General features: G+C 35.7%; 1 pseudogene; it reads right to left on the minus strand.

Moving 5' to 3' along the window:
• Positions 1-1,248: 1,248 nt before the first annotated feature.
• LOC136068643 (transmembrane 9 superfamily member 3-like) lies at positions 1,249-8,823 on the minus strand (annotated as a pseudogene).
• Positions 8,824-9,749: the final 926 nt, after the last annotated feature.

Below are 9,749 nucleotides of genomic sequence, written 5' to 3' on the forward strand. Positions count from 1 at the left end.
AGAGTACCCAAAAACACAAGAAGCGAAGGACAGATGTGTCCTTCTCAATCGCCCTATGATGCAGAAAGGAACCAGAAGGCTTGAAAAGTAACAATTTATGAACAAAAGGGCTAGTACATCAGGCAACCCAGAAAGAAGAACTATAAAGAGAAGTAGCTGGGAAAACCTTCAATCTAGCAGGAATGAATTCGGCTCACCTAGAAAAATGACAAAAGGAAGGACAATCAAAAAGCTGAATCTGAGGAGGTAAGGTTTAAAGGCCCTGAGGGAAGAGAGATTAAAGGTTAGCCCTCTAAGGACATCCCGAAATGAAAAGTTAGTAAAAAGCTTTTAGGGAAATAGCACCAAAAGAAGAAAACTGTGAGAAACAAGGAAAGGACCAGTCATCAAAATGGCTGGCACAATGTGGGCTCTAGTAACTAGGGGAGCAAATGAGGAGAATCAATGGTACCTCATAATCATAGAGTGACACTATAAAAGGAAGAAGTAGCCAACATTGGAGGGGCATTCGGCAAGAGTGAATCAGAACAGAATCATTGAGAAAACTCTATCAAAAAACTCAAAGAAAATAGTAAAAGAAAGAGGAATATAGCCTGGTATCCCGAAACAACCACTATAGAACATACTTGGTTTCAAAGGGATTCAAATCTTGCAAGTCTTAGAGGCTTGGATAGCCATCTATGTTTGTAATTTTTGAGCTTATTTGGATCTTGTAACACGTCTTAGTGAGCACATTGTAAATTACAACTAATGAAAGTAATGAAATATCTCACAATGGCTGAAGGATCCTTAACAATTATTTTGTCTCTCTCTTTATTACATTATCTCTTTACTGTTTCTTGCTGTTCAATACATATATTCTTGTTTGCTAATATGCACGTATTGTAGGATTTTTGCTCTATGCACCACTTGGTTTTTAAATAGCCCATTTAGCTGCGGTGAACTAAGCCCAGTCCCTTTAAACTACAACTCAAAGGCCCAAGGTCCTTGCTTCAGCTTGGGTTTGGACACTATTCAAAAAAAGGACCTGCACAGGTTATTCTTAGTTCTTCTTGCTTAAATATGCGTTCAACTTAAAGAAATCACTATAGTATAATCATAGGGAGTTGTTCGACTAAGAGAGCTATTCACACTGAGTTCTACTCCAAGTGGCACGAATCAACCTTTAAGGACAACGCATATTGCGTGATTCTATAGTTTGTGAGATCTTTCTAACTTTATCTATCTACTTTTTGTTATTGCTAAGTTTTAGGATTTATATTGTTGAATCAAAACTTGTTTTTCATCTCTATATTTTACAACAGCCCCAAGCAGGAGAAAGAAGCCACAGTAGATGCAAGCCATGTAAACAAAGAAAAATGAGGTCTGCATAAAACCGGACATATCTGATCGTGCATAGTAATAATACAAGCAATAGCCATAGATAAACAGGCTGGTAGATCCACCACAAAGAAAAGACCTGTTGCATTTCACTATGATTAGTATATAAAAATGGAAAATAAATATGCAAGAAAACATTGGGTCCGAAATTGGCGTAAAACCAGTGTTTTATGCCAGCCAATGAGACCATGCCACATCAAAGTTCACACGCTCACAGCTTAAAGAAACAATATAACCTAAAAAAAAAAATCACACTCATGGCTTCCTCAACAAGTTCACACCATTCCTCTGCTTCCTCTCTTCCTTCACGCTAAACCTCCACCACCGCCACAAAGATCACCAGAGCAGAACGATTTCGAGGAAGAAAGAGTTCTTGCCTTGCCCTCTGCTTCCTCCTCTGGGGTTGTGTCGTCCTCCGATTTTTCTTCTTCTTTTTGTTTTTCCTTTTCTTTTGCAATTTTTACAAGATTCTCTTGCTCAATTCTCGCTCCTTTCTGCTTCACTCATTCGAATATGCTCTTTCACGGCTAGCTCAAAGGCGGCGAGTAGGTTCGAATCAAAGAGTGTACCGGAGTTCAAGTCTTGCCTTCGGAATGACAAGATGTCAATCTCCGATAAAGGTATTTGTTGACAATTACTGTTTCCCATTTTTTATTCTTCCAAAGCCCTATTTTTTTGAAATTCCGGCTTCGATTTCTTGTATGTAGCTGTCTCTTTTGCTTCCAATGGTGGTCTGATGTTCTCTTTGTTGTTGATTTCGTCATCAAAATCCATATCTTCTTCATCTTCAAGGTCTCGCATAAGCTCCTCAACATCGATAATGTCAAGCTCTTCCACTGTTATGCCTGTCTCTATGCTCTATTTCTGCTCTATTTCTTCGCAAATCAACTCGGTCTGAGCTCTGAGACTTGGACTCTGGCGAACTTTGTGGTGGTGAACTCTGGTGTGTGGTGTGGTGGAGGTTTGGGCAAGCAGAGGACAACACAACCCCAGAGGAGGAAGTAGAGGACACAGCAAGAACTCTTTCTTCTTCAAATCATTCTACTCTGGCGATCTGTGTGGCGGTGGTGGAGGTTCGGAGTGAAGGAAGAGAGGAAGTAGAGGAATGGCGTGAACTTGCAGAGGAAGCCGTGAGTGTGTGAGCGTGAAATTTTTTTTTTTTTTTTTTTTTTTAACCCAATGTTTTCTCTAAATACGCATTGAAGCTCATTTTAGGGGGTTTTTTTAACTTGAAATGACAAGACATATGATGTCTCATCTCCTTGAGACATGCAAATATATATAATTAAAAGGAAGGAAACTATTATCCGTATACAGGTTCGCTTTCACTTTTATTTTCGTTAGCTTATGAAGGCCCACCCCCTCCCCCTCCAAAAAAAATAAACAGAAAAGATTTAACTGAAGAAAGAACCTACCTTAATAGCCAAGTCACTAACCTCAATGCAGGCCAGCAACCAAACTAGAGGAAGACTAACCACAAATTAACCGAGTCCACTTTATGACTGATCAAAAGTAAACAGATGGCCAAGGAAATGATGACTGTCCTAACTATGACCTCTACAAAATACAGTCACCCATGCTATTAATGGCACCAAAGAACAAAATCATCTCCTGAATCCTCAACCATACAAAATTTGGCCAATTGTTGTATTAAAAGACAGCAATTATAGGAGGCACTAAAAGCTGGCTCAAAGAGGCATATCACTCTAGACAAAAACCCCTTAGAACTCAGCTAAAGCAACAATTTTGGTCTCGGTCAATGTGAAAGTCATACTTCTAAAGAAAGTGCTAAACGAAGACAGTGGGGATGGGTGGAAGGAATCAAATAGTTGAGGACTTATGCAAATAAAACAATTTGTAAAATAAGAAATAAACACTGCATTGGTTGAGAAGGAAAAAATATCTGCCACCTATCTTGACAGAAAAATGCAAGAAAATACACTCTTAGAAGTATCACTTTTGAAACTACAAGATGCAAAGTAAAAATGGGCCATTTCACAAGTAAAGAAACTTGTAGGTTTGGGAAACATACGGATTCAAAGGCTATAAACTTGATTTCACTTGTTGAATGGATGCTTTACAAGCAGAGGGCTTAAGATGAAGGTAAGATCAAAACACTAGTGATCCATAATGCCCTTTGAGATCCATAATGCCCTTTGAGCGCGGCGCGGCGCCCCCCGCCCCAAAAAAAAAAAAAACCCTCTTGTTGTTTAAAAATCCCCCAACGAAATCAACAATGAAGGTGGATTTCATAGAAGACTTTCACCTTCAGCCAATGGGTCAAGGCACATCTCAGTATTCCCATGGCAACAGCAACTAGGAATCATATTCAGATGGCCAAGTTAATTATCATCAGACTCATGATGGATTATCTTGTGTTTGTATGTACTAGTTTATCTACATTTTATTGAAACTACAATCAATTTTCGGGCAGTAAATAGTAAGTGTGCCGAACTATGTGAATATGTACTAGTTTACCAACATTTTATTGAAACTACAATTGATCTGAGGGAAATAAATAGCAAGTCTACCTAATTATGTGAATCCTGACAGAATATTAAAGACTAGAAAAAGAAATAAAAAGCACACACGTACACACAATAAGGCCAACGCGCCTCTAAACTAAAACACTCAATATTTTCATTAATCAACTCCCCCCACCCTTTCCTTTCTCTTATTTAACTACAATGACACTCTTAGATAGACTCTAGATCTTCCAATGAACTTTGACTCAAATGGCACGTTCTCCCCTAGTATGATCTAAGTGAAGAATGGTTGTGGTTTCCAGACGTGTACCTGTATAGACATATGATAAAAAAATAGACTCTAGATCTTAACTCTTCCTAAAAGGATTAAAACTACTATTTTGACCAATAAAATAATTCCTGACTGAACTGGACCAAAATACACATAAAATCCCATGAACTCAATAAGATTTATCTATTACAAAACCCAAGGCTCACAACTATGACCCACAACCAGCAATTACAGAATTATGAAATTACCTAAACTCTATAGAGAAAACCAAAAAAGGCATGAAATAAAATAAAATACTAATAACATAATTAGCTACCATAGATACTTATTCTTGGATTTTCCTTAATCTTAGGCTTCCAAATAAGATATTTTCACTCTAGCCACACAATGGTTGCAAATAAAAATGTGATGTTAGTGATAGACCCATATTAGAATTAGTAAGAATTTATCACATCAGCAGTTTGTAAAAATGTTGTAAAATAGTTTGTGTATGTGGCATTACTCTTGTTGTTGAGTAATGCTACAGACACAAACTATTTTACACAATTTTTACAAACTGCTGATGTGGCTTTAGTATTTTCTAAATTGTTATTGCAAATAAAAATGTGATGTTAGTGATAGACCCATATTAGAACTAGTAAGAATTTACCACATCAGCAGTTTGTAAAAATGTTGTAAAATAGTTTGTGTATGTGGCATTACTCTTGTTGTTGAGTAATGCTACAGACACAAACTATTTTACACAATTTTTACAAACTGCTGATGTAGCTTTAGTATTTTCTAAATAGTTATTGCAAATAAAAATGTGATGTTAGTGATAGACCCATATTAGAACTAATAAGAATTTACCACATCAGCAGTTTGTAAAAAACTGCTGATGTGGCTTTAGTATTTTCTAAATAGTTATTGCAAATAAAAATGTGATGTTAGTGATAGACCCATATTAGAACTAGTAAGAATTTACCACATCAGCAGTTTGTAAAAATGTTATAAAATAGTTTGTGTATGTGACATTACTCTTGTTGTTAAGTAATGCTACAGACACAAACTATTTTACACAATTTTTATAAACTGCTGATGTGGCTTTAGTATTTTCTAAATAGTTATTGCAAATAAAAATGTGATGTTAGTGATAGACCCATATTAGAACTAGTACGAATTTACCACATCAGCAGTTTGTAAAAATGTTGTAAAATAGTTTGTGTATGTGGCATTACTTTTGTTGTTGAGTAATGCTACAAACACAAACTATTTTACACAATTTTTACAAACTGCTGATGTGGCTTTAGTATTTTTTAAATAGTTATTGCAAATAAAAATGTGATGTTAGTGATAGACCCATATTAGAACTAGTAAGAATTTACCACATCAGCAGTTTGTAATGCTTTAGTATTTTCTAAATAATTATTGCAAATAAAAATGTGATGTTAGTGATAGACCCATATTAGAACTAGTAAGAATTTACCACATCAGCAGTTTGTAAAAATGTTATAAAATAGTTTGTGTATGTGGCATTACTCTTGTTGTTAAGTAATGCTACAGACACAAACTATTTTACACAATTTTTACAAACTGCTGATGTAACTTTAGTATTTTCTAAATAGTTATTGCAAATAAAAATGTGATGTTAGTGATAGACCCATATTAGAACTAGTAAGAATTTACCACATCAGCAGTTTGTAAAAATGTTGTAAAATAGTTTGTGTATGTGGCATTACTCTTGTTGTTGAGTAATGCTACAGACACAAACTATTTTACACAATTTTTACAAACTGCTGATATGGCTTTAGTATTTTCTAAATAGTTATTGCAAATAAAAATGTGATATTAGTGATAGACCCATATTAGAACTAGTAAAAATTTACCACATCAGCAGTTTGTAAAAATGTTGTAAAATAATTTGTGTATATGGCATTACTCTTGTTGTTGAGTAATGCTACAGACACAAACTATTTTACACAATTTTTACAAACTGCTGATGTGGCTTTAGTATTTTCTAAATAGTTATTGCAAATAAAAATGTGATATTAGTGATAGACCCATATTAGAACTAGTAAGAATTTACCACATCAGCAGTTTGCAAAAATGTTGTAAAATAGTTTGTGTATATGGCATTACTCTTTGTTTTTAAATACGCATAGCCAATAATCGATAATATCAAGATGCATACCAGGATATTAGATATTTATTGATCTAATCAGTGATTGGTGCCTTCATGGCTAATATCTCCACAAGATAATACATATCATACGTTCCATTTTATTTGAAGATATTTACCCTCTTTACCAATTACAACAGCAGATCCAAAATTTACACTAATTAAATATTTGAGATCTTTTCCACCATATTTACACTAATTAACAATACTGCCCACAATCCCTCCCTCCCCCCCCCCCCCTCCCCCAAAAAACATTTTTGTTTTTGCTTCCTTCTTGATTGTTGTCAGATAGTTTTTTATAAAAGAAACTACTGCTGAGATTAACATATCAAATAGCTTGAAACATTCGTGATTCTTCACTATCAAACTTTAAGCAAGAATGTACCACAGAAAAGCAGAACATGGCGAAGCGAAATGTCAGCAACAAAGAGACCAAAAAAAACACTTGATGCGAGAAAAATCGTACCTCCACCACCATTCATGATCTTCAGCAGCAAGGTGGAAGTAAGTCAAAGCCACAGTGATGAAAGCAGTGACAATCAAAAGAATAATGAATACAATAAACAAGATGCTGTAGATGGTATAAATCCTGTGACCCCAGACACTGGCAAATATGTAGTAGAGCTCAATGTAAATAGCACCGAAAGGGAGAAACCCAGCCATTGCCATCTGAGGAAGGGTGCTCCTGTAACAAGGCAGAGGTGGAATCTCACGAGGATATTTTGTGGTGCGGCAAGGAGCTTGGAACTCAGCCTTGATATTTTTCCCAGCAATACCACCCAACACAAGCAATGGTGATGTTGCCAATGTCCATATGAGCACAATGGTGCCAAAAGGAAGTGCTGCAGTTGCACTGTAGGCAATTGCGACAGTGTTAAGAAATCAGAATGTGAGGAATAGAGGCCCACAAAACAGGCAACCTGTCAGCAAAAGATTCCTCACCCGAACCAGAGAATGGAAAAAAATCTGTTAAGTTCACCCGGTCTTACCCTAAGAAGCACCAAGGCCTAAGCTAAATTCACAGACAGAATTCATCTAGACTAACCCAGTTCTTTCCTTCAAGCTGACAATAGAAAGTGGATGCTGTGTATCTTGCAATCCCACACGTGAGTGCATATATAACTACCAGTGCAGTAAACAAAGCTCCTCAGTTGTATGGATAAAATACACCAACCAACGCAAGCATAAAAATGAAGACCGTGCTGGAAATACAAATAAAGAATGAAGAGGGCATTTAGGACAGTGATGCAATAAACTAAGCTTCACGGATCTGAACGAAATATGAAATTAAAAAGATCCTTACAAAGTGAACAATTGGCTGCCAGAATCAGGGGCAGCAGCAAATAAGGATTTGTACTTTGGGAATCGGAAAACATCACCATGAATGTATTTCCATCCTGTCTCTTCTTGGTCATCAGCTGCTTCTTCATCTTGAGCATACCTTTTCAGAAATTAAGCAGTACAAAAGTTAAAAAAATTAAAAGAACTTGAAAGCTTTATTATTAGTATCAACATCTAGCTACACGTTCACAGCATAACTCTTACTTCAAGAAATCATTCTTCAAGACTCGCATGAGAATGGATGCAAGAAAACCAGTCAAAAGCAGAACAGTCTATCAAAGTTGTGATTCAGATCAGAAAGCAAGAAAAGGAACGAAGCAAAAGAAGAAAGAAGTGCAGGGATAAAATCTGAGATAAACGACAGCTTAGCATTGTAGTTTAGTTGTACAGTGTAGCTTAATGAAGTGCTGTAGTTTAATGAAGTGAGATATGTTCACACGTGAGTTAACTAACAAACACACGTGCTGTAACTGTACCCGCATAGTTTGAGATATTTTGCTTGCTCTGTTTTCTGTATTTAGTCACAGATTCATGTACAGATTCATTCAATTGAGTAATGTACAAAGTTTTCTTCATTCCAAAACTCTCTCTAGCTTGAGCTTCCTCTCTTCTTTCAATTCTTGGCTCTCTGTACTTTCCTATACAGTCACACAGGAGTTAATAATTGAAAACCAATGAATTTCCAAGTGATGCGGTAAAGAAGAAGACTGTGAGCACTTCTCCATTCTCTTCTCAAAAGGAATTTATGTTTCCTTCCACTTCACAGTGTACATGAACTCAGCTTCCACTGCCTTGTCCTCGGTCAGGTGCACTAGAGACTGAGGATCTATATGAGCCATGATTTCCATCACACTGTCTTTATTGTAGGAAACATCGAATTGGATATGCTTGAAAAGAAAATATTTGTATTCACTGGGGTCGACTTCGCCTTCCTTTTCAACCTTTCCAATGAAACCCCAGATTGGCAAGTCGTCATAATACATTTGGAAGTAATAGTCCTTTTGCACTGCATTCCAGAAATGAGCAACATCATCCTTAGACAGCTTCCTTTTACAGGCCACTTCAGTGTCTTTGTCTTTCTTAAAGTCAAGTTAATAGGGATCACTAACAAGTCGATCTCCATTCAAGACCTCACCAAGCGCTTCCTTCTTCTCCGTCACAAGAACTGCCATTGGCATTTGCTCGACCATTGAGAATTTGAGATAATAAAGAAATAATTCTTTTGGGGTCAATTATCTCAATGGAAATTTCTTTTGATAATTCAGTAGTTTCAATTGGAAAGTGGAATTTGAATTCTGGTCATTTCTATTAGAAACACTAAAATAGATGAACTAGTTGAGCTACTGTCTCAACGAAAATTTTCTCATAAAATTCTAAAACTTTAACAATGTCTTTTAGTCCACTTATTAGAAAAATACAAATAAGGCTAGCTTACAAATTACATCCTCTAACTTTGACTTGTTAAAGCTCCATTTGTTTTCATTTCAAACCTTTAACTTTAATCCATTTTCAAATTAGTCCTTCGAAATATTTTCATCCAATCTCACCGTTAGTTTTAGCGTGTGTTTTTGTGTTTTAAATTCTAGGTCCCATGGCACTGTTCACGGACCAGCCAACTTGTGAAAAATGCAACAATAAGTTTGCTATAGTGTTTTGTGTTTTAAAAATTATTTTGCTACAATATTTTCAGCAAAATAAGCGGTATCTAAACAGACCTTTAATAGTTTTAACTTTCCAAAATGACGTTGATTTAGTGTGCTTAATTGTGTAGATTGAATGGAAGGACTACATTGAAAATCAATGGAAATTAAAGAACTGAAATTAAAAAAATAATGGAGCTTAAAGAACTGACTTGAAGATAGGTCAAAGTTTGAAAGTATAATTTGTAATTTTGCCTAAAAATAAAAATGGACATGTCCTAATACCTAAACTCTTTTACATTTTTCTCAAGAATAAGTCCAATAACAATTATCACAATTGAAACAAATAATGGCTAAAAATATGTTTGGCCAATAACTAAATGAAAAGGATAAAAAAAAAAAATGAAGAACTTTCAGATCTTATGATTTCGGTAACACTGGCTTCTGAAGCATACAATAACTAAATGCGGGTT

This window comes from Quercus suber, unplaced genomic scaffold (assembly GCF_002906115.3).
Source record: "Quercus suber isolate HL8 unplaced genomic scaffold, Cork oak 2.0 scaffold_127, whole genome shotgun sequence".
Taxonomy (NCBI): Eukaryota; Viridiplantae; Streptophyta; class Magnoliopsida; order Fagales; family Fagaceae; genus Quercus; species Quercus suber.